This window comes from Neofelis nebulosa, chromosome 9 (genome assembly GCF_028018385.1).
Source record: "Neofelis nebulosa isolate mNeoNeb1 chromosome 9, mNeoNeb1.pri, whole genome shotgun sequence".
NCBI classification, from domain to species: domain Eukaryota; kingdom Metazoa; phylum Chordata; class Mammalia; order Carnivora; family Felidae; genus Neofelis; species Neofelis nebulosa.
In genome coordinates, this window is record NC_080790.1 from 10,759,354 (window position 1) to 10,785,796 (window position 26,443).

Sequence of the window (26,443 nt, forward strand, 5' to 3'; positions counted from 1 at the left end):
CCCTCTCTCTGCCCCTCCCCCGTTCATGCTCTCTCTCTGTCCCAAAAATAAATAAAAAACGTTAAAAAAAATAAATAAATAAAATAAAACACCAGACTCTTGGTCCAAAACTCTAATTTATGAAATGCATGAATATTTAACACCGTACTAAGCACAAAATTAATTATTAGTTGATCGATTTCTAAAATGCCTGCTCTAAAAACGAAGCTAATGGAAAAATTAATAATCAAGCATTTCAGAATATCTAAAGCTTTAATGGATGTTAGAATTTTTCTTAAAAGTTTTCCCAACTTCCTCACTTGGTGACTATGGAAGCTGAGGCCCAGGGAGTAGAAGTAACTTGTGTAAGGCCACTAGTTACTTCTAGTTATGAGACCATTGCTAATCTCTAACCATAGTGTGGAGTGTTGAGTCTTGCCACTTTCTTAAGAGGGGATGCTGATTTCTGAGCTCCCCAGAGAGTGGGGTGGTTGGTGACTGATCAACCAGGCGTCACCTCTTCCAGAAGCGAGGCTGGAAAAGTGTGCTCCACTGATCCTGGAACCAAAGGGTTTCTATTGCTTCTTTAGTAAGTGGATGCTGTGACTGATCTCTAATGAGTTTATGGGTAAATTATGTCTTTAACTTATACCTTTGGCTACAGTACATCATTATGATAGGATCTTCCCTTGATTTTTAGTGTAATGATCACTTTCCATGAGAGGTAGCACATAATGGAAAGAAGCACAAAATGAGTAGTTTAAGACTTTAATCTACATCTCCTCATGATGTTACCTTGGATAATTGCTTCTCTCTCTCCTCCTCCTACCCCCCACTCCAATGAAATCAAGGTACAATAAGTACTATGGGATCATGAAACTAACATTTATATATGCCTATCATGAGTCATAAATTTTAATGCGTCTTTTAGTGAAATCACAGATATGCATATCACAGGTGTGATTATTACATCCATTTTCCAGATGAGAAAACTGTGGTTAGCAATTTTAGAGAAGCAGTGGAATGTGGTAGTGATGAACATAGGATCTGGATACAGAAGAAGCTCAAATTTGGCTCTGATACTTCCTGAGCTGTGTGATCTTAAGGGGGTCACTTAACCTCTTTCGACTATAGTCATCTCATCTCTAAAGTAGAAATAATAACTATATAAAATACATATGGTTGTTATAAGGGTTAAATGGAATAATCTATATCTCTGGAAACAACACCTGTCGCATACTAATTCTCAATAAATGTTGACTCACCATTATTATTATCATTACTCTCTTGCCCATGATCACAGAGCCACTATGTGGCAGAGACCAGATCGGCAAGTATGGTCTGACCAGAACCCTGGCTCTGACCCATGATGCTGTGCTTCTTAAATGGATTCCATTTTTTTCTCCCTAAGATTTTATGATCCTGACAGATAGGTCATTTTACAGGAGCATTCACTCTTTCAACTTTTTACATGATGTACTAGACATTTAAAGCTACATAAAATTGCTAGTTGATGTCCTGCTTAATAGTACGGACTTTTTTTTAACTTGCAAACTTTTTATTTAGACTTATACAGAATTGGAAAACCACAAAAGAATTTTCAAAACGGCTCACCCAAATTCCTTACATGAGATAAACTGAAAACACGTGCAGTCTGATACAAGGCACTGAGAAAGACGCAGTGTCCATGGGATTCCTGCCAAAAATGCATAACCTGAGTGGGATCACGAGGAAACCTCAGTCAACTCAATCTGAGGGACATAGTACAAAACAATCAGGCAGTATCCTTTAAAAGTGCCATGCAATGACAAACAAAGAAATGCTGAGGTACTCTTCTGGATTAAAAGACACTAGTGAGACATGGAAACTGAACGCAATGTATATTCCTGAATTGGATTCTAATTCAGAAAAAAAAAATACAATAATGAGGAGATCTAGCCTGCTCTGAACACATTGTCTCATGTCCTATCTCTGGTCCAGAAACTAATTCAGGAATATATGTATGTATCAATGTTATTTTCCTGATTCGATCTTTCCTGACTGATCTTTGGATATTTGCGATGTGTAGAAGCCTAAATGTAGAAATTTTCTTTAGGTAGATAACATCAGAAGACAGGGGAGTTGTATCTCACCATGTACCGACAGGGCACCTAGGCTTCAGAAGAAGAAGGTGGTTGTCTTTGGTCCAGAGTTAGTGAGTATGTAGAAGTTCTGGGATTGCGTCTCTGATCTCTCAGACCAGTGTTCTTTCTGCTGCATCCAACTGCACAAAACATTCAGAGCCTATAAACATCATATTAGTTTCCCATGGCTGCTGAAAAAACAACAACAACAAAAATTGGGTGGCTTAAAACCATACATGCTTATTCCCATACAGTTATGAAGATCAAAATCAATTTCACTGAACCGAAGTAAAGTCAAGCCCTGTCTGCAGGGCTGTACTCCACCGGCCCTAGGGAAGCATCTCTTTCCTTGCCTTATCTAGCTTTAAGAGCTGAATTCCTTGTTCTCTTTGGGTTTTGACCTCCATCTCCAAAGCCAGCTGCTGAGCATTTTAAAATCTTCTTCTGCTTCCATTGGCACTTCGCCTTCTTCTCAGCTGTTTTTAAATCTCCCTCTGCCTCCTTCGGATAAGAACCTATGTGACTACATTTAGGGTCCACTCAAATGATCCAGGATAATCTCCCCATTTCAAAACCCTTAGTTTAATCACCTCCGCAGAGTCTCCGTGACCATATAAAGTAGCTTACAGAAGATCCAAGGATTAGGACCTGGATACCTTTGTAGTCAAATGCTCTATCACTAAGCTATACTCCCTGGAGCTAGATACCTTTGGGTGCATATTTGGCCTACTGCAGGAATGAGGGGACGTGACCATTTGCATTGGGTTTTAGTATTTTATTCATATAATCAAGCAGGCATTCATTCGTATTCGGGGCTGAAACTGAAATTAATAGTTGGGAAGTAGTTGGGAAGATGAATTCTTCATCATTTTTTTAGCAAAGAAAACACTAAACTCTCAGAGTCAATGTCTAATGTTACACTTTCTAAGATTTTGGTAATCTCTTTACATGATTCTCATGTGAGTTTTTTAAGGACAGGTGCACATCATATATTTATATGTTTCCATCATGGGAGGCTGAATATTAGCCCCCAAGTGTATCCAGTTCCTAACTTCTGAAACCAATGAAAGTTACCTTCAATGCAAAAAGGGACTTAGTGGGTGTGATGAAGTTAAGGATCTTGAGACTGGAAAATTACTGAATTATCAGGGCAGGCCCTAAATGCAATCCCAACTGTCCTTATAAGAGAGAGGTGGCAGGAAACTAGACACAGAAGAAGAAAATGTGGTACGACAGACAACAGGAGTGGAGACTGGAGTGACATGGCCACAAACCAAGGAATGTGAGCAGCCCTCAGAAGCTAGAGGAGGCCACAGGAAACAGATTCTCCCCTGGGAGCTTCCCAAGGGAGCATAGCCCTGCAGACACCCTAATTCAGTGATGTAAGACTCTGGATCATTGGATACTGCAACTGGTAGAGAAAAAAAAAATTAAGCCACAAAATTTGTGGCGATTTGTTATGGCAGTAATAGCAACTAGTTTAGCAGTTACTGCTGGTTACTAGCAGTAACTAGTTTAGGACCCAACACAACTAGGAACTCTAAAAATGCTCGGTAGTTGTCAGAGGGGAGAAAGGAAGAGAGGGAGGAAGGTTGGGAAGGAAGGAAGGAAGGAAGGAAGGAAGGAAGGAAGGAAGGAAGGAAGGAAGGAAGGAAGGAAGGAAAGAAGGAAAAGCAGATGGCTGGGAAGAAGGAAGGAGGGAAGAAAGGAAGAATTAAAATTATGAGAAACATTTTGGATTTTAAGTTAATCAATATTTGACCTATTCTTTTCTCAGCTGGAGACGTATTACCGGCCTCCCAACTGAGAAGGGAGAATAAACTGTTTTTTATTTTGTCTTTGTTTTTGTTTTTAGTTAAATGTCTTCTCTCCAAATCTGAGGAACTGTGCTTTTAAAATCTACATCTGGGACTGGAAGACTACCTGACGTGTTTCACCTTGAGAGGATTTTTGCAGTTCAGTTGTGAACTTCTGCAGGAAGGGGTTACAGGGAAAGCCAGACAGGTCTTTTTCTAAGGGAGAGCTTGCAGGTCTGTTCCAATAATTGAAAACCGGGTGGAATTGAGGTGAAGGTACGTACTCTCGCTGCCTTAAGAGATCATTCATTTCCGTATGAAATTTTTAGGCTAAAGGCACATCAGTACAGGAAGAGTCACTTAAAAAATGTTCTCATGTCTATTAGCTCTGGGGAAGCAATTATTACTTGATAGATTTAGTGATACAGGGAATATCAGAGTCCATATAGATGGTTTCAGAAATAATACACCCTGACCCATGTTGAACTCCTTAATTTGTGATATTTAGTGAAAACCTAAAAGGAGCTAGATGTGTCCAAGGCATTGTGTTACCACTGGGTAGTTCACTGAAGTGTTAAATTAAACAAAACTAAAGATGGAAAGGTTGAAGCAATTAAACTCTTACCCTGTAGACCTTTTCTGTGTGTCCTATACTAGAATTCAATTAAAATACTTTTTTCTCCCCTGAAATTTACCATTGACTTATTGAGTTTGACAATACTCAACAATGCCTTAATGTTTGTCCAAGTGAAAGAAATCACTTTCCTCTGTCATAGAGATAAATGAGGTAAATTCATCAAGAGACTCAACTCAATAAGAATATTGATGACGTTCTGCTTGGGTGCATAAACCCTTCAGTCATAAGTGACTTGTCAGATTCCCATCGTGAGGTTTTTGTTATTGCTTATAAAAAATAATTATAAAAAATTCATCTAAATTCCCACATCCTCTCATTTTCTCTATTATTTTTCAAATTGTTATATTTTTCATTGCATGTTGCATTAAATCAGACCTGGAATGAGAATGGATGTAGATAAATAAAGAAACAAGCAAATACACCATTGAGCTGAAACCAGCTCTATTATTTGCTGACTTTTCCCCCGGATAGTATTCATCATTTAAATTTTAAAACTAGGCTAATAAACTATGTATATAGAATTTTCCCCATCTCTTGAGAAAAGATGTCATACATTTTTCTTCATGCATATACAATTTTACACAATGCACAATTATGGGAACATACATACTATTTACTTAATGCAGACTTGCATTTCTTTTATTTATTAATTTGCCTCTTTCCCTCCTCATCCCCCTGTCTCTCTACCCACATCAATATCCTTTTAGGTAAAACATGTTAACATCCACATCTTTCACACTTGTTCCATAATTAGGTATACCAAAACACAACACACACACACACACACACACACACACACACTATACATGTATGTATATAAACACATATAAAAATAGATATAGAGACACAAATTGATTTTAAAATATGTTTGAATCATGTCTTTAAAAATTAAAACATGGCATATACATTTTCCTAATCGTGTTCTTTCAATACCTAGTAAACATTCCTCCCAGTAAGCAGATGTAATTCTAATTCATCCTTCCTAATGGCTTCATTTCATGATGTTGATGCACTATAAATAGTATAACCAGTTCTCCACTGGTGAGCATTTTTCCTTACATTTTCTTATATGGATAATAATGCAAGAGATTCCCTTGTACATAGACCTTTAGCTATTGATCCTTTGCTTTCTAGGTGATACATTTCAAGGAATACAGTATTGCTGGATCACAGAGTACGTGCATGTTACATTTTAATAGTGTCTTTAAGATTACTTAATAAAAGAAAAAACAACATGTATTTATACCCGAAGGCATAAGAGTACTATTTTCTCTACATCCAGAACAAAAATAAATATAACTGTTGAAGGTCTGGCCAGTGTTTCCATTTTGAAGTGTGAGTGTTACCTGATGATTAGTTTCATCCGACCTACATGACTGTACTACCACAGAAACTAATTTGTACCCCTAACTTGATTTCATTTCTGGAAATCATACTCCCTGCATGAAATTAGAAAAAGACACAACAAATAGAGAGAAAAAGAAAAGGCAGCCCCTATGTAGTAGGCTGTGTTTGGGGACGTAAGTGGGGGGATGCTATTCTGTTTGGGGAAGGTCCACTGTCTTGCTGTCTTTAAGGAAGCATATGTGGTGAGGCAGCAAGAATGACCTGTGGGCTTTGTATCGCTTCATCTTGCCAGTTGGTCGGCTGGTGAACGTTTGCAAATCCCCGGGAACTTGGATCTCATTTATTTGAGGCAGTTCACCTGCAGCAACTCCATTAGAAATCCCCTTCTCTGAAGAGTCTACTCATCACTACTACTCATTCATCCTCAGTTGTTCTCTTGAAGATATATGGAAAGAAAAGAAAACTAACCTCTCTTCAATAGTTCATTTACATATATTTGGTGGCAAATAGCATTTGTTCAGAATCCTTGTATTTAATCACAGTAAAATCGGTATATGACATTATATTGGTTTTAGGTGTCCGATAATAATTCGATATTCGTATACCCTATAGTTAATTTGTATACACTACAATAAGTCTAGTCACTGTCCTTCACTATACAATTGACCCCTTTATCCTTCTCACTAACCACCCCCAACTTCCTTCCCCTCTGATAATCACCAATCTGTTCTCCTATGAGTCTCCATGCATCTTTTCTTTAATTTTTATTTTTCTATTTAAAAAAAATTATTGTTTAGGGGTACCTGAGTGGCTCAGTTGGTTAAGCTTCTAACTTTGGCTCAGGTCATGATCTCGCAATTTGTGGGTTCGAGCTCCGCTTTCGGGCTCTGTGCTGACAGCTCAGAGCCTGGAACTGCTTCGGATTCTGTGTCTCCCTCTGCCTGCCTCTCTCTCTCTCTCTCTCTCTTTCTCTCTCTCAAAAATAAATAAATGAATCCGTGAACCATGAGATCATGACCTGAGCTGAAGTTGGACACTGAACCAACTGAGCCACCCAGGTGTCCCGAGTCTCCATGCATCTTAATCCAACTGTTGCTCAGGAAAATCTGTAGTTCTCTCACCACAAACACTGTTTGCTGCCATATCTGTCTTCTTTGGGCAAATATTTAAGTTATTACAACATACTAAGTGGGAAAAAAATAACAATAAAAACATCATATTGACTCCACTGTAAGGAGTCCTTATGGGAATACTGGCCTATCTTAAAAGAGTATTTCACCAATTGTGGGTTTTTAAAAATTTTTTTAATGTTTATTTTTATTTTTGAGAGAGAGAGGGACAGAGAGAGAGAGAGAGAGCAAGGGAGGGGCAGAGAGAGAAGGACACACAGAATCCCAAGCAGGCTCCAGGCTCTGATTGGTCAGCACAGAGCCCAACGCGGAGCTAGAACTCACGAACTGTGAGATCATGACCTGAGCCGAAGCCGATGCTTAATGGACTGAGCCACCCAGGCGCCCCTCACCAATTGTGGTTTTTAAATATGCTTTTTGTGGAAGCATAGTTGACATGCCATGTTAGATTAGTTCAGGCGTACAACACAGTGATTCAACATCTCTGTTCATCATGCGAGGCTCACCACAAATATAGCTACCATCTGTCACCACCCAGTGCTACTCCAATGCCACCGACTAGATTCCCTTTGCAGTATCTTTCATATCCACAACCTATTCATTCCGTAACTGGAAGCCTGCACCGATTGTGTCCTTTGATGTGAGGACCACAGGGACAGAATCCATACATGCTGCCAATGCAGATTCCTGGGTACTGGCCCACCCAGAGAAAACAGAACTTGGAGACAGCGGGGCCCAAGAGTCAATATTAGAAACCAGCTTCCCCAGGTAATTGTTCTTGCTCTTAAGAGTAGAGTTAATGCTTTTACAGCCTTTATCTTCTTAATACCTGAGCTGATTAGGAAGTCAGTCAGCTGTCAGTTACAAAGGGGAAGAAAAGTGTTAATTACCTATTCCCTACCTCTGGGTCATTCTAAGAATAACTTCCCTTCAGGCTGAGTTGGTTGCATTTCCTGCTGGACCCTCAGTCCCTTAGGGTGCTTAACTCCTGCTGTGAGAAGCTAGTTAAAAAAAAGTTCCCTGGAACCTTAAGTGCTCCCACTCTTCTCTTGTGAATATTTCTTGAATTTTGCAAATTGGCTTGTTAAAAGTGTCAGTTTTGCTTCAGAAAAGCTGATGTTCAGTAACAAAACTATGTGGAGACCAAACAAAATCTTAATGCTTTTGTCATGAAAGAGAAAGCCAAATGGTCTTCTTCAAAAGATGATGAATGAGTCTCAATTTAAACATGAAAATATGTTAAATGTTGTGGGTTTTGTTTTTTTTTTTTTTTGTAAAAATATGGCTCTCATGTTCTTTATATTACATATAGGGTATGATTTTAGAAGAACTTGGGTAAAGATCTCATTCAGTGTCATTTCAGCTTCGGATTCCTTTGAATGTTAAGCCTTTGGATATTTTAAAGCACCCTCCTAAATTATCAATGCTCCCTGATATCTTAGCTATCATTTGGAAAGCTTTTAGAATTAAACATGATATTGAGGTTTCAGTGAAGGCAGTGCTAAGCAGAGGGGAAGCCAGGAATCCAGAGGTTTTAAGGACAACATTTACCCACAGCCTTGTTGGGAGCAGAGAGGGCTTTGAGCTCAGAAATGGGACCCTTGGGTTCCAGGGATGCAACCAACTTCTCTAGACATACACACCAGTGATGTGCCCCTTATTATTTTTGTGTGTGTGCGGCAACAACAGATAATATGAGATTTATTCTCAACACAATTTTAAGTGTGCAGTATAGCATCGTTACCTGAAGACACAACGTGGTCCAGGAGATCTCTAGAATGGATTCATCTTACCTAACTGAAACTTCATACCCATTAAACAGTACATATCCCCTTCCCTCTCCCTTCAGACCCTGTCTTCTGCCATTCCATTTTCTGCTTCTGTGAGTTTGACTCTTTTAGGTACCATAAGAAAATGTATTATATACATAAATACAATGGAATATTATCCAGCCAAAGAAAGAAAGAAAGAAAGAAAGAAAGAAAGAAAGAAAGAAAGAAAGAAAACAAAAGAAAGAAAGAAGGAAAGAAAGAAAGAAAGAAAGAAAGAAAGAAAGAAAGAAAGAAAGATAGATGGGGGAGCCTGAGTGGCTCAGTTGGTTGAGCCTCCAACTTCAGCTCAGGTCATGTTCTCATGGTTAGTGAGTTCGAGCCCCACCCATGTCGAGCTCTGTGCTGACAGCTCAGAACCTGGAGCCTGCTTCGGATTCTGTGCTCCCTCTCTCTCCGTCCGTCCCCCATTCGTACTCTGTCTCTGTGTCTCTCAAAAATAAACATTAAAAAAAAAAAAGAAAACATTTGAAAGAAAAAGAAAGAAAGGGAGAAAAGGAAAAAGGAAACCCTACAATGACATGGATGAATCTTGGGAACATTATACTCAATAAGCCAATCACAGAAGGACGAACACTACATGATTCCACTTATGATGTGTCCTGTCTGAGCTTCCACTTTCTCTTCTATAAAATACAATAATACTTCTTTCCTACTACAAATTATTGCTATAGTGAAAGAAGTGAATATTGTAAAGTGAAATACTAATGTTTTTCACTTGTATTTGGACCTTAAAGGGCCAAAACACCCACCTCACGGACACAGGTACGTGGGCTGAAGATCTATATACTGTCATCACATGGACTTACTTAGGCCATTACAGCACTATAAAAATACTAGAACAAGATGTCTGTGTTGATCAAATATTGATTTAACCATCAACAGCTGGTTCAACCAGGTCGGTGGGGTTCTGATGAAGCAGATCCTCACATGCGAGTTCGTGTGCAAATGGCTTTTAAGAAAGTGCTTCCTAAGGAAATAAGCAAGAGAGTAAGGTAAGAAGGACAGGAAAGGGGAGCTATCGGGCAAGGTCGAGATTCCGGGTACAGTCCTAGCCATAGCCTAGGGAGCACTGGGGAGCACTGGAAGGCATATTACAGTCTCAGCACGTGTTCACCCTGAAGGCAAGGCAGCCGAACTTTCACACTGAAAGTGTGGCTCAGCCTGTTGCTGGGTAAAGGCTAGGCTAGGGGTGCCTGCTGGGCAACATAGAAACTCCCCGGGACTTCTGTGAGTAAGGGTGAAGCAAGAGGCTCCAAAGGGCAAAGGCAGTCCTCTGAAGAAAGCCACAGGTCCCTGTCAGCAGGTTCAGAACTTGCAGAAGGAGGGAACTGGCGTCCACAATGGTGAAATGCACCTGAAGAGATTTGGGCAGGGCACCCATATTATACCCGGTGCTGGCGGATGCCGATAAGGGCTCAGCAACATCAAGCAGCTTGCTCAAGGTCACACAGCATATGAAGGGCAGACTTGATTGTCCAATCCAAGACGCCCCCCTAAGTGGTACATTTCCAGAATGTTGCTAGGTCTGTTATACTAAAAGTCCTGATATGATTATACATACTCTGTATCCTGAATCTGTTTTTTTAATTCGTGTCTAAGAAGATACCCCACCCTCAGACTAACTGATGTGTACCAATGACAGCAACAGATTTTTGGAAGGCAATACATAACTTTAAAAAAAAATTAATGTTTATTTTTTTGAGGGAGAGAGAGAGAGAGGGAGAGGGAGACACAGAATCCTAAGAAGGCTCCAGGCTCTGAGCTGTCAGCACAGAGCCTGATGTCGGACTTGAACTCATGAACTGCGAGATCATGACCTGAGCCACCCAGGCGCCCCGCCAGAAGCCAAGACATAACTTAAGAAACAGTTGCGGCTAGCATAGCTGCTAGCACTGCAGTGGGTAGAAATGTTGTTTTCATTTTTAAGTGACAAAAAGGAGGGGGACATGAACCTCGCTCTCTTGATTACAAGGATTTTAGAGAAATCGGTATTTCCAAAATGCTTACAAGAGTCCGTTTCCTCAGCCCCATAAACACAGACCAAAATAACTACACTGAAAATAAGGAATCCCTCTACGATGAAGAGGACGAACATGAACAAATAGCCTGATCATCTTATAATTTGAGGAAGTCAGATCCTGCTGTCTCATATTCAAAAAGTGGATGCAATGCACCCATCAGTCTCAAAAATGGTAAGTTACAGAATTTCGTTTTTATGATCACATCAAGAAGTCAGTGACTTACACTGGTCGGAGAGGGCAGAAAGCCCATTTTCAAAGGCTTGCAGAGGATTTTCTTAGTGTCCATGAGACCCTGCACGTGAGCTGCTGTCACAACATGGCTGCTAAGAAGCCGCCCTCTGGAGGATGACTGCCTCATTGTCTTCTCCCCCACCCCCCACCCCGATGTGTCCAGCAAATATGTGAGCTTCTCTCGGTTTAGGCAAAACGATAATTAGGTAATTTTTTTTTTTAATTTTTTTTTCAACGTTTTTTATTTATTTTTGGGACAGAGAGAGACATAGCATGAACGGGGAAGGGTCAGAGAGAGAGGGAGACACAGAATCGGAAACGGGCTCCAGGCTCTGGGCCATCAGCCCAGCCCAGAGCCTGACGCGGGGCTCGAACTCACGGACCGCGAGATCGTGACCTGGTTGAAGTCGGACGCTTAACCGACTGCGCCACCCAGGCGCCCCGATAATTAGGTAATTTTAAATGACAAATGATTATCACTCTGTATCCTGGGAGTCCATCACCAAATCTCTCAGAAAAACCTCAATCAAAAGAAGCCCAGCTACGGGGCACCTGGGTGGCTCAGTCAGTTAAGCGTCCGACTTCTGCTCAGGTCATGATCTCGCGGTTTGTGAGTTCGAGCCCCGCGTCGGGCTCTGCGCTGACAGCTCGGAGCCTGGAGCCTGCTTCGGATTCTGTGTCTCCCTCTCCCTCTCTGCCCCTCCCATGCTCAAGCTCTGTCTCTCTCTGTCTCTCAATAATAAATAAACGTAAAAAAAAAAAAAAAGAAGTTCCGCTGGGAAACATGGGCCATTATGGGCCATTTTCCAATAAAGGGATGGTACCATCACTGTTCCCTTATTTTCCTCTTCTTGGCCTTTGTCCATGGATAATCTGAAACAGAGGAGACTGGAAAACAGCTCTCCTCAAAGATGCAAAAGATCCCTACAACAAAGAGGAATGAGATGTACCTTCCCCCCCCCCCACCCCCACCAGAAGACACAAGAACCGATAGACAGAGGTAAAAGAAGAAAGAGAGAAGCTGCTTGAAGCTCCACACTACCACACTCCACAACTAAGAACCATTCAGTTACAAAATGGAAGTCCCGTTCCCAAGACTGTTCAACGTATTCTGTGCTGTGTGCTTTAAATATCATTGCTCAACAGTTCTGCGAGTTTTATATCATGTCCACTTTGTATAGCAGTAAAAAAAATATATAGCTTGTAAAAATTACAGCCAAGATTTTCTTGGACATTAATGCCCCTAATCTGCTCCTGATCTCCAGACCCCAAAATACACACACACACACACACACACACACACCAGGTCTCAATACTATGCCTCTTACTGTGGGACTGCCTTCCCAAAAAGAGACCTGATAGTAAGAAGAAGAAAGAAAAGAAGGACAAGCTTACAAGAACAAACTAAGAGTCCCTAAGTTGAAATGTAAGAATACTATTGTCCATAACTGAGCGGGAACTTACTACAGGGAGAAAACAGTCAGAGGAAGGAGGATGTGGAAATAAGGGAGGAAGTGACTAGGCAAACATCCTCACAGACTGTCCCCTCAGAAGCTATTTGTTCATACCTTAACAATGTTTAAAAAAATTGATCGAGTGCTCTAAATGGGTTACAACACAGCTCTGAAACAAATAGAAGGTCATGTTTCCCCAGTTTTTCCTGCCTGTTCACGTAAGCACATCACTTTTCTGGGTGACATTTCCTTCCTGGTTCTACCTCAAATCAGGAATTAGTCAGAAAGGCTAATGGAAGCAAAGTTTCTCTAACATAACACACTCAGGTTAATAATAAAATACCTAAGGGATTTTAAGCAGTCAGACAAGTCTGTGGTAGTACTGAATTCATCTCAAACATTTAATCCTTCCTTGTAGGCGTCTTTTTTGTACACATTCCAGTGGACTCTCTCAGTCATTGCCCAAATTCAGCCTCAAAATAGGTTTGTGGAGTAGCAAAAGTTAGTATTGTTTCCATCATGGGAAGGAAAACAAATGAAGCTTCAAAATGTAAAATGGGAAAGCTCTGATCTTCACGGTTGACCAGAGGTGGGAATAGTGAACGTCTCATCCCTGGAGGAAAACAAATGGACAACTGAAGAGTAAAGACTATTTCCAGTGCTCATGGTGATTATTTGGCATAGTGTTTTAGTGGCAGGGTGAAATCAGTTTGAGTGTCATATGTATAATGTTCTAATTCATCAGCCCATGGGTCTCCTTCTCTCTCCTCAATTGCTTTGTGGGTTATCATGATTCTGCATATGTAACACTCCTGTTCCCTAACAACACTGAACTTAATTAACAAACTAAAAATGGGAAATGTTGAGGAAAAGCTACTGTATATCTTAGATTACTAATCCATTGTTATAAAGGAACGACATATATAAGACAAGTGTACTAACTTCAACTTCCTTCAGGAATTTTCAGGACAGTTATCCTTGTATAGATGACTTTGATGGGAATATCAGCTTGCTTTTAGTATCCATTGATTTTTAAAACAAATCAAATACATAAAATTATTGAAACATGAATGAATGAAAATGAGTATTAATGAAAATTATATTTTAAAAAATACTTGATTAGGGTACATTATATTAAGATGTACAAAGACCTATATTTTAATTAAATGTGTTTCTTCATTGGTGTTTAATCTTGCTGCATTTGTCCCTGGGGTTTCCTCTAGCTTAAAGAAGCGCAATACTTTGGAACACAGCTGAAGCTTTATCTTGGAATCAGATATATTACAAGTACCTTCAGGAATTTAGGTCAAGGAGTTTCCTAAGATGAACTAATTACCATGATTATTCTCCCATTATAATGATACATTTTAATTCTTTACTATTCATTGTTTTTACAGCCTCATTTTTATTTCTTGGTGTATATTAAGGGAAAAGAGGGGGGATTAATGGTAAAAAAAATATATTGAAAAAGAAGAAAGGCTTCCAATCTATGATCTCAATTTCTACTTTAAGGAACTAAATCAATAAAAGTGAACTAAAACAAAGTAAGGAAGGAAATAATAAAGATCAAAATGGAAATGAGCTAGAAAAGAGAATAACAGAGAAAAATAAACAAAACCAAAAGCAGAATTTTTGAGATCAATGAAATTATAGACCAGATTGATCAAGAAAAAGAGGAATTTCTCATCCAGCAAAATAAGAAAAAAGATAAAAACAAATTTAAAAACATCCAGATTGAAAAGAAAAATATGAAATTGCCTTTGCTCACAGTTGTCTAAAAAGTGAAACATGTATCTCTCATAGAATCCAGCCAGCCCACTGCTGGGCATTTACCTAAGACACATGAACACATATGTCCATACAAAAAATATATGCGCAAATGCTGACAGTAGTTTAATTTGTAATAGACAAAACGTGGAGGAGGGTCACATGTCCATCAACAGATAAAGGGTCAAGCAAATCACGAGTATGTCCATACAATGAACTACTACTCTGTAATGAAAAGCAATGAACGACTGATACACACAAAAACGGATTAAATCTCAAAATAATTATGCTGAGAGAAAGAAGCTGGACAAAAAGAATATAGACCATATGATCCCATTTCCATAAAACTAGAAAAATGCAAAGTAATCCATAGTGCCAGAGAGCAGATCCATCATACTGGGTGGAAGAAGCAGGGGGCTGAGAGAGGGAAGATTTCAAAGGTTTGTGTATATGTTCACTTTTGTGGTTGTGGTGATGATTTCACAGGTTTATACATTCATCAAAACTGATCGAATTATATACTCTAGTATGTATAATTGATTATGCATTAATTATGCCTCAGTAAAGCTATGTATATATTTTTTTTTATTAAAATAAGAGAAATCAGGGTGCCTGGGTGTCTCAGTCAGTTAAGCATCAAATTCTTGATCTCAGCTCAGGTCATGGTCTCAGGGTTTGTGAGTTCAAGCCTCACGACAGGCTCTGTGCTGACAGTGAGGAGCCTGCTTGGGATTCTGTGTCTCCCTCTCTCTCTGCCTGCCCTCCTGCATATTCTCTCTCTCTCTCTCCCTCTCAAAATAAATAAAGAAACTTTAAAAATAAGTAAAGAAAAAAGAGAAATCAAAGGAAAGGAAAAGATGAGCTACAAGGGATAAATAAATACAACAGAGTATTCCTTAACAATACTTGATTATCTACCTCTCCATCAAAATAATGTTTTTTCAGGTAAACAAACAGATTTTTAAGATTTTAAGGGCAGCTATGTATTCATTTGCAAAGCAATATATCATTTTGCTTTAATGTTACAAACATATTCCTGGGACTGAGCTCTTACAACATTAATTTATCTAGAAAACAGCCCTCAGAAGGCCTTATATTGACCAACAGGAACATACGGTTAATTTTGCAAAGTTAGGATTTCTCTGGAAATGCTTTAGCATGGAAAGGTCTGTTACTCTTTGCCATAAAATAAAAATGATTTCATAGCAATTTTAGACTTGACCTGAAATACCAAGATTGCTCTCCAAATGAAACTGTTTTCTGGACTCAGATTTTAAATGAGAGTAGCAATAGCCAAAGAATCCCCCTGCCTTTTTAATGTTTATTTATTTATCTTGAGAGATAGAGAGAGAGCAAGCAAGCACACAAGCAGGGAAAGGACAGAAAGAGAATCCCAAGCAGGCACTGTGATCTCAGGGCAGAGCCTGACGTGGGGCTCCATCTCAGGAACCAGGAGATCATGACCTGAGCTGAAATCAACAGTCAGATGCTTAACTGACTGAGCCACCCAGGCACCCCTCAAAACATCTTATATTTGTTTAAAATGTAACTTAAGGAATCAGGAATCTACAATGACATCTAAAACAGTTCTAGCCTTTGTATATGCGTTAAAGGCATTCTCTTGACTCTTCACCACTGAGTATAGTCACAGGACTTTCAAGTTGGAAGGGATCACAGGAATCAATCCACTCAAGACTTTTATTTTAGAGATGAGAAAAAAATGTAAAAAAGGGAAGTGACTGTTTCAAGGTTACAAGGGTGAGTTGGGGGCAGGTTATGATCTGGAATTTAGATTTCCTTATTCTCAGTTCAAAGCTTTTCCCACAGCTGTGGGTCTTTTACCATCCCCCTCCCCCCCATCTCTCTCTCTCTCTCTCTCTCTCTCTCTCTCTCTCTCTCTCTCACACACACACACACACACACACACTGCAAAATTCTCAAGGTAGGAATCTTGATCTGAAAATAACAACACTATTTCGCATTCAGTCCTTTGAGAGCATACTCTCACTACCTCACTCTTTTTTTTTAATGCAAGTAATTCTACCAAGGTAAGGGAAGCTGAGGTCTGCTGCAGACTAACCTAAGAATTAATGTTCTTGTCATCCCCAACATGCTATTTTGCAGTTTTCTTCTCTATGTGGGAACCGATATCTGACAATTACCACGTCTACTGTGTGACTTCAGGTATATGTAACCCAATTTAAAGAGGCTATAAATATGAAGACATATAAAGTATCAACAAGCCATGGTACATCTCCTATATAGATTTCACTGAACTGGGATATGCAAGGTGATTATAATCTCAAGACTGTTCTCATTCAATATGATCACAATTTATTTGAAATCACACCTGGATGAGATCTGTGGAATTTCTCTGAAGACCACAGCCAAGATACCATCTCATTAAGATTATATTTCTGAGATTTAATTTATTTGAAAACCTACCTTTATTCAAGATATGAAATAAATATGGGAAAACTGTCACTGGCTTCAACCCAATACCCTTAAACCATGCAGACTGAATTCTCTGTCTTCTCCAGTGGCTTTTAGTCAAGTGATTGAACCTTTTCCACTGTGGTCCCTATAAGTAGTTTTCTTGGATTTTTTGGCCTTCCCCTGATTTTGCTCTCATATTTTGCCTATTTCAGAATTTCCATGGAAAAAGAACTCTGGGGTGTTGTCTCACATCTGTTCATTTCCCTCGATCATAATGAATTACATTAATGCCATGTGTTTCCAAGCACATGCTGTATGTGCAACATCTAGCTCTGAACTTCGACAGCTTTGGAAAACGACTCTACCCGACACCAGCACCAGCCATCATGGCCCCGCTACTGTGTCTGGGGCCCTATCAAGTTGCCTTGAGGCCATCCAAGGTTTCTAGTTGTGATCTCAAAGTGTATAAATACAAGAGTCCTTGAGAGCCCCCAACTTTAAACGTTTTGTTGTATTTTTATACTGGCTAATTATACCTTCGTATAAAAACCATATAACTGAGTGATGCAGGGCATGTGAATAATAGAGGACTTGTCTCCTGTGGAAAGGATCATTAAGCCAGAGTGTTCTAACAGAACATTCCCTAAACTGGAAATCAAGAGCCCTGGGTCCTAGGCCCAGCTCTTCCAATAACGGATTTGTATCTCAACAAGTTGGCCTATAAAATAAGGGCCAGACAGATTACACTGGCTGGTGGGTGACCTGAATGCAAATGTAGGAGTAAATGAGAGTTAACACGTAAAAGAATTGGCAAGGAAGGTGGTGCAGTGTTAGGGAGAAAGACCTAGGTTCAAACTGTAACTGCTTAGTTTGTCTCCTTGGACAGTTGTTGGATATTCTGTATTCTTTTATAAAATGGGCAAATGACTACCACATCAGGGTTTGTTGGGAAGGTAAAATGAGAAATTGATGGTTTAAGGCTTTGTTCTTTCTAAAAGGTAATAGATGCCACGTACCTGAGTCTGACGTGAGACAAACATACGAGATGTGCAAACAACATCGTGTGGGGAGGAGACGGCAGTGTGTTGCCCTTCAGTGACCACCCATGCCCAGCCTCTGTAGAAGGCTTGAGAAGCTGAGAGCAGGAAAATACTCCTGTAGAGAGATTAGCATTGAAGGGAAGGGTGGGAGGGCCTGACCCACTTCAAGCCTAGGCAAAGGAGCTTTGAGGGCACGACTTGGAACAACATGCTTGTCCGCTGAAGTTTGGGAACCCGAATGGATGGTATTTGACCTACAGATAGAGGTAGATAAATCTAAATGAGGAGAGTGCATCCGGCTAGCTAGGCTTATACCAGATTAAGTGGCCACAGTGCAACTGTCCTAAGCTCTGAGTTTGTCAAATCAAAGGATGTGAGAACGTTTGACACAAGCCAGTTGTGTTCCGTCCAAGGGGTAGATACCCCTGGATGGCTGAGGAGGCCTCAGCATGAAGAATATGCTAAATGTTGAGAAGCTACAGAAGGAGATGTAAGTGGACAAGCAGAAGGAAATGTATCTCCCAGCACCAAGACACGTGTGATTCCCAGGGAAGGGGGGCAGTTTTCAGAATACCCCCAAAACACATGCTCCTGTGTAAGAAAGGGTAACTCAGTACATGCCAAGCGCAGGGAGACTGAAACAGCTCACAACACCTATCAGAACACCTATCAGAAAGGAACTTCCCTTCCTTCTTCCGTCATTCTCCCATCAGCCCCACCGGGTATGCCACATTCAGAACAAGTTCAAATTTTTGATTCAACCAGAGGGGACTGTTGTATTACCCGAAAATGACCTGAAAAGTAATTCCACCTTCCATAATTTGTACTCAGAAAGAATCTTTTGGCCTAAAAACATTCTGTTTCTTTGCCACAGTTACACTGGCAAATCACTGAATTTTGCATTCACACTTTGTCTCCTTTTTCTCTGTGGATTTTATACGTTGCAAAGAAAAATACCAGGAGAATCGTTTTCCTTAACGAAGTGGTTGCCACTGATAAAAATTCTCATCTGTGCTTGCTTTGGCACTTTATGAATTAATATCTCATTTACGAAATAGTAATGATAGTGCTTAATGAGTATCTACTACTTGTCATGTGCTGTGCTGGATAATTTTTAATAGATTGTCTTAGTGATTCCTTGTAATAATCTTGTAACATACACATTGTCATTTTCCCCATTGTACAATAATATCACGCAGACAGATAAGTGGCCCAGCTAGATCTCAAACCCAGATTGATCTGATGTTAGAGCCTATGCGTTTTAAGTTCACTAAAGTACCCCTGGGTTAGAGGGGAACTTTGTTCTATATAGGTTGAGAATGAAAAATTGCATGTAAATATATGTATAAAATTACATATAAGTCATATATGCAATTATATATACAAAACTTTTGTAAGCTAATTGGAAATTTACATTCTGCATTTAAGCATTTTCTGAGAGTATAAGTTCTTCAGTGGGTATAAATATATTTCTGTCCTTAAACAATAAAAATGAAACATTCTTTTACTTTTTATTGACCGTGGCTCAATATTAAAATAAATCATTACCAACTACACAGATTATTTAGTTCAGCCCCCTAGCTGGATGTCTTTTGCTTGAATCCTCTGATGAAAAGGTGATCCCTGCCTCAGGAGATCAGTGGCTTATTATATTTTCAGGTCACTCTAATATTTATACTTTTCCTTACAAACAATATTGTGGTGGCAATGTTACAAAGGGCTCTTGGGACAAAACACTTGAATAAAATCCTGGTTCCACAACTTAAATAGGTAAATTCCAGAGCAAGTTCTTTATATCCTTGTGATCTGATTTTCTCAAATGGAAAATGGGGATAATAGTGTCTCACTTCCAAGCGCTATGTAAGGACTGAGTGAATTAATAGATGTAAAAAGAAAAAAACAGAAGTGTGCCTGGTTTGTAGGTAAGTGTTGCCAACACACTTGTTTTTATTATTATTAAGAAGTAGCACTTGTTGGAACTTATCTGTGTATCAGACACTGTTTCCTGTGCTTTACCCATTTTATTGTATCTTATCTTCACAATAACCTATGATAAAGGTATTTTTGTCCTCTTCTTTTCGGATGAAGAAACAAGGACACAGACAGGTTAAAAACTGGTCCAAGTTTGCAACTGGAGAAGCTGGGACTTCAACCCCAAGTGGTAGGACTCTTGAGCCCATCCTCGTAAACCACTATGCTACATCACTGCTACTACTGAATTGATTTTCTTTGTGCCCTGTTAACATTAGCTGGCCAATATCTCTATGTGAATTTTATGGTGACATCTTGGAAAACAACTGAGGTGCCATATTGCTTCTCTACATAAGAAAACAGCATGACTTCATATAGCCATGCTGCGTTAGTTGTATCTGTCTTGTTTTAATTTTTCATTTTCTATTTTACTCTTCAATTTCAGACTTTGACTCTGTCATCTTCTGAAACCTAGAAACAATCTTCTGCAACTCTTTTTTGATATTCTGAGTGTTATATCTGGTACTGTTATCGATATCGCTATCTATGGCAAGTTTCCTAACTTTATGCTGATACTTGAAGACGAGATCATGTGTTCTACATTTTTGTAGCCTCAGAGCTTACTACAGGGCTCCATTTGTATCGACTAATCAATATTACTCAGTGAAGATGACAAAATTATCAATCCCCTTCACGGTCTATAATATGCCTTAGGAAACCTAGAAACTAAGGTTAGTAGAATTTGTGCCACAACGAATCAATAATTTCTGAACGAGAGTTCATTTTATATATGAAACTTATATGGACTTTCAGAGTATAATTTTCTTTTTTCTGAATTTACACTTTTCTTATCAAAGCTTCAGATTGCTCTAAATCAAATTCTCAATAAATAGAGTCTTTAGTGTACAAACAGCTCACAATATGACCCATCTCTGGAGAGGCAATGTTATGAAATGATAATACCAAGTTAGGTCAACATGAACAAAGGAAAACAAACAAACGAATCCATCTTTTCCTTGCTATAAATGTAATGCTATACACACACATGCACAAAAGTAAAGAGGGGACATGTATAATGACAGTGATTAAGGTTTTGATGTGACAATAAAGTGGATGCATAAGTAAAAGATGGGTTTACCCTTCAACAGAAAATACTGATGTTTTATACTTCGTTGAGAGACAAAGTGATAAAGCGTGTGAACAACATGACTGCCTCTTGTACAGTAAGGCAATGTTACACATTTTTTCAAAGAAGTGTTTACACTATTTTAAAAGGCACATCTGAAACAAAAATGGTACCTGATTAAGGTAAAATGCTATATGCAGGCACATATTATCCATCAACAAGCCTGCTATGACTTTAGTCAATATATTTTCTAAAGCAAAAGCATGAACATAATGGAAAGATATAAAAAAGAACCAAATGAAACTTTAAGAAATAAAAATACAATATCTGAAACTAAAAAGCTAACAGGAAAGGATCTACAGGAGATTCTTCTTTCAGAAGAAGAGACCAGGAAACTTGAAAATGAGGTAATAATAATTATTAAAAATGAAGTACTAAGAGAAAAAAGAGCACAAAAAATAAATTGAGCTTCAATAAGCCATGGGAAAATGTCAAGTAGTCTATAATGTCTACTTGAGTCCCAGTCCCCAGAAAGGGGCAGAAAAAAAGAAGAAATAAGGGCTGAAAGTTACGAATATTTGATGAAAATTATGTAACCACAGATCTAAGTGTCATGAATTCCACAGAAGAAACACAAAGAAAATTATACCAAAGTGCATCATAATGAACTTATTGAAAACCAACAATAAGGATACAATGTTCAAAACAGCTTTGTTTCTGTACAGAAAAAGGAAGATAAGAATGACCCCAAAATTATTCAACAAGAGGAAAGTGAAATGACATTTGAAAATGCTGAAAGAAAATAAGTGATCAAACTATAACTCTATGCCTAGACAGAGCTGTTTTAAAAAATGGCTGTAGATCACAGGCTCTGTGCTGACAGCTCGGAGCCTGGAGCCCATTTAAGATTCTGTGTCTCCTTCTCTCTCTGCCCTTCCCCTGCTTGCACTCTGTCTCCCTCAAAAACAAATAAACATTAAAAAATATTTAAGGGGCGCCTGGGTGGCTCAGTCGGTTAAATGTCCGACTTCGGCTCAGGTCATGATCTCACGGTCCGTGGGTTCGAGCCCTGCGTCAGGCTCTGTGCTGACAGCTCAGAGCCTGGAGCCTGCTTCAGATTATGTGTCTCCCTCTCTCTCTGACCCTCCCCCATTCATGCCCTGTCTCTGTCTCAAAAATAAATAAACATTAAAAATTAAAAAAAATATATTTAAAAATGGATGTAGACCAAAGACTTTTCCAGACAAACGTCACCTGTTCTGAATGTTCTGACACCCTGGTGAACCCAGGATATTGGGTGAATATCATCCTGGAGTTCAAGGCTTCCATAATGTGATTATTGCAATAAAGTGCTATCGTTTGAACTAGCTTTTACACATTGGAAAATGAGTATCTTATTCATTCAAAAATCCATTCAAAGGTGCTTTCAATGTGCCAGTGGCTTGGTAAAATATTAGGGAAGAAAATTAATAAAGCACAGTCCCTGTCCTTAAAGAGCTTATAGGTCAGCATGGAAGACAGAAGTATCGGTAGAGGATTATAATATGGAGTGATGGATGCAATTATGTAGGTGTGCTCAAGGAGTTAAGGAAACCAAGTAGAAAACATCCAAATTACATTAAAAAAGCATGTGAAAGGATACTTTCTTTTAGGATCCATAGGTTTTAGGTAAGGAAAAAGGGGAGTAAAGATTTTCAAGTAGATGGGATACAATATACGTAAACACAGAAACCTGAAGCTACTGGAATGTCTGAGCACTATTTCAGTATGGTTAGATTGAGGATGTTAAAAGGGACTTGGAGAAAGAAAGAAGCCAGAGAGTTCATTAGGATATAAAACATAAAGACTATAAAACGTATAGACTATAGAAGGTGTTTGAGCTCTATCATGAAGGTAATAACCATTCAATGGCTTTAAGAAGGTGAGAGAATCATTAGGACTGTAATTCAAAATATTTGATAGCCACAGGGAAATTAAATGGAGGAGAGGAAGTAATTGGTACATTCCACCAATCTAAGGGAGAAAGGAGAAGACTTCAGTGAGGACAATGACAGGGAGGATGGAATAAAGAGAGCAAATTCAGCAAACCTTTCCAGTAGACGTGGCCTTCTGTAGTCATGGCACCTGTGATGCTCGTGGTATGGAATATCAGGGTGGATTTTCATTTCACTCACTTCTAGATAAGACAAGCACTTCTTTTGTGGATCCCCAGACCTTTCACTTCAGAAGCCCCTAAGCTTTAAAATATATCATTCCATGCCTCATTCCTGCCAGGTCTTAATAGGTAATAAAGGAGGACCTGTGCAATTTAGGGGATTCAATTTTGAGTGCTTAGGTACCCAGATTGCAAGCCTTAAATCATCTGACCTTTCCTTCTGCCTGCTGAATTGTATTATGAACAAGCTGTGGATGCAGTATTTCAGAACACTAATTCCTACCTGCAGTCCAGTTGTGAAAATGCCAAATTGAGAAGGAGATTGGGGAGGGGTGAGTAGAAGAAATCCTCAGAGAGGTGGAAGCAATTGAAGGAGCCAAAACCCTTGTAATTTTAATTCCATCAAGAAATAACAGAACTACTTGTAACTTTTAAAAATAAAATATCATGTATCAAGTCCCAAATACAATCGTCTACTCACCAACCATATCATATTCGGTACTAACTTTAGAAATAGTCATCAATTAAGAAACCTATTAGATATTGAGAGCTGATATTAAAATAATGTTGCCATTTCTTTATTCTTCTTAAAGGAAATTGGGACTCTGAAGTAAATTTACACTCCTATATTATATATGTACCTTTACATAATACATTCCTATATCTCACTACTTCAGTTGTGCAAAACCCAGAATGAGGTTTAGGACTGGAGTTTTCTGACTTTAGAGCAAGGAATTCAAGAGTGGGCTTCTGAGTTGTCAACTACAAAATTGAGATTTAAGAGAAGTTATGAGCTTCAAGAGCCATGTTGTAGCCTGCTCATGCTGGATGTATAATTTTACTTCTCTTTTTTAAAAAAAGTATCTATTTTGAGAGAGAGAGAGAGAGAGAGAGAGAGAGAGAGAGAGAGAAAGCATACACATGAGGGAGAGGCAGAGAGAGGGCGAAGGAGAATCCCAAGTAGCGTCTGCTTCAGTCAGTGTGGGAGTCCAATGCAGGGCTCAAACTCATAAACTGTGAGATCATGACCTGAGCCAAAATCAAGAGTCAGACACTTAACCAACTGAGCCACCCAGGCACCCCAATTTTACTTTGAGTAACAAAACTTACTTCCTCCATATTTTCTTGTCACTGAAGATTCTCTAGATACAAGTAAATTTGATAGCTGAAATATGGGGCCAAGAGATCAAAGATCTGGTCTAGAACCTTCTGTGATTGATGGTAGGGTTGTTGGATAAGTCCATGAGTGCTATAGCCAGACCAGGGCTAGAACACTTATATACTAATATTCATTATACTTCTGGAATGAGGACAAAAGGAATGTTCCTCAACTTCTAGAGAGATCTATGAAAACGGTACAGGTCTCGGAGACGCTATTTTCTCTATCCTTCCAAAGCCCGAGTCATTTCTCATTCACTTCTACCCACAGTATCCTATCCAGACCATTTCATTTTGTCTGATACCTCTGACACTTCAAATTTTTAGATACTTTCCTTGCCTTAAAAAAATCAGAATCAGATATAAGGCTGTTAAATTCCCTGGGCTTAGCAAACTTCTGCCCAGCTTCCCCTTCCACCAATACTAACCACATAGACTTTTAGAATAGAAAAGTTTTTTCATTTCATGTTTTAAATTAATGTATGTTTTAAATAGATGTATAAATTAATAAATTAATTAGCTAAATATTGATTTGGGCAGTGTGGGAGTATAAACAATGAAAGTGACGTAAAATAAAAAGATAGCTTATTTCATCCTGAAAAGACCCAGAGGCCAATAGTTAGATGTAACAGAGAGAAACATATTGGCTCGTTATAGTATTTTGTCCTCATTTCTAAAACTTAAGTATACCTAAGAACACTTTACTGGGCATTTAGCTCCTGTACATTAAAAGACCTCAAGCAGAGAATGTTTGAATCACCAGCATGCTTCCTCCAAAGCTGTATGAGGTTGACTGGAAGGTCCATTTGTCTAAGTGTCATGATCCTTTGACTACTGCTCATAGGAATATCATGGGATCTGGAGTATCTCAAATTCATCTGAAAATACAAATGCACCATACTGGTCACTTTTGCTTTTTGGCACCTTTGACAAGTCCGACTGGGGATGAGCTTCTTTCACAGACACTTTCTCTCCAATTTTGGTACAATCATTTCACTTGAGGACTTCCTCAGCCTTCAAGCCTCCATGATCTAGAACTAATCTGTCATCACAGAGGTGCAGCCATTCACAGTAGAGGTATGTGGCTAAAGGAGAAATGTTTTTGGATTGTCCTGATCTTTTGGAGTCCACTCATAATTCTTCTCCTTTATGAGGCATTCCCATGAGGCACAGTGCTCTGGATTTGGGGTCTTTGTGATGGTATAAACATGCCTTTTTGTTACACTTTTAGTTTTCTACTATGATTGTACTTTTTCTTTCTACCATTGTAGATTGTGTGCACCACGAGAAACATCAACATGTTGTATTCATTTCTCTCTTCCCGACTGGTAACCAAGAGAATCAGTGCTCACTATCTGTTGAATTAATGGATAAACCTACTTATTTAAAAAGATCCACATTGGATACTGTGATAGCATCTAGTCCAAAAGCAGCATGTTCTTAAGGAAATGGTCTATTTAAAAGGTGATCTAATCTACATCAGCTCTGAGCAAAGAAGCAGAAAAAGGAGAGGACAGATGTTGTTTTCATGGAAAGATTCTGCTTTTGGCTTCAAGATCAGGGGTGGTCTTGAGGAGTAGTATCAAGATTGTGATTCTGAGGCAATCTGCCTGGATCCAAATCCTGACTCCCTACCAAATGACTCTGCTCCTTCAGCAAGTTCCTTAACTTCTCTATGCGTCTGCTCCCTCAGTTATAAATGAGATCCTAAGTAGCACCTGCCTCATAGGGTTGTCGTACTGGTTAAAGGAGTAGCAGGTAAAACACTTTAAACAGTGCCTGGCACATAGTTAGGTGGCATATAAGTACTTGCTGTCGTTCCTCTTCTAATTTCAGTTATAAAGTTAAGGCATCCCAAGAATGTAAGAGCTAGTAGGGCCTCAAAGCTCATCCAAACTTGACCCCAAATGGTAACAGGTTCTTTCTACCTTTGGGATCACAGTAAAACTTCATCCTCCACAATTCTGTAGCACCTCTCAGACCCTAACTTCCAGCTCAATGGCTGTTGAGGGATGGTGGTCAGAATTACTCTGGGAGCCTGCACAGTGAGTACTTCCTTTTGTTTCTACTTCTCCGGCAAAGGTCAGGATACCTTAGTTCATATGCTATATCTGTGGCCACGGCTCTGATGTCATTGTGGCAGAAAGTTTCAATTGAAAACTGACAACCTTCCATCACACTCTGTCCCCAAACTTGGAGATGATCTAACTTACAGGCAACTCAGTAAAGAATGGGTAATA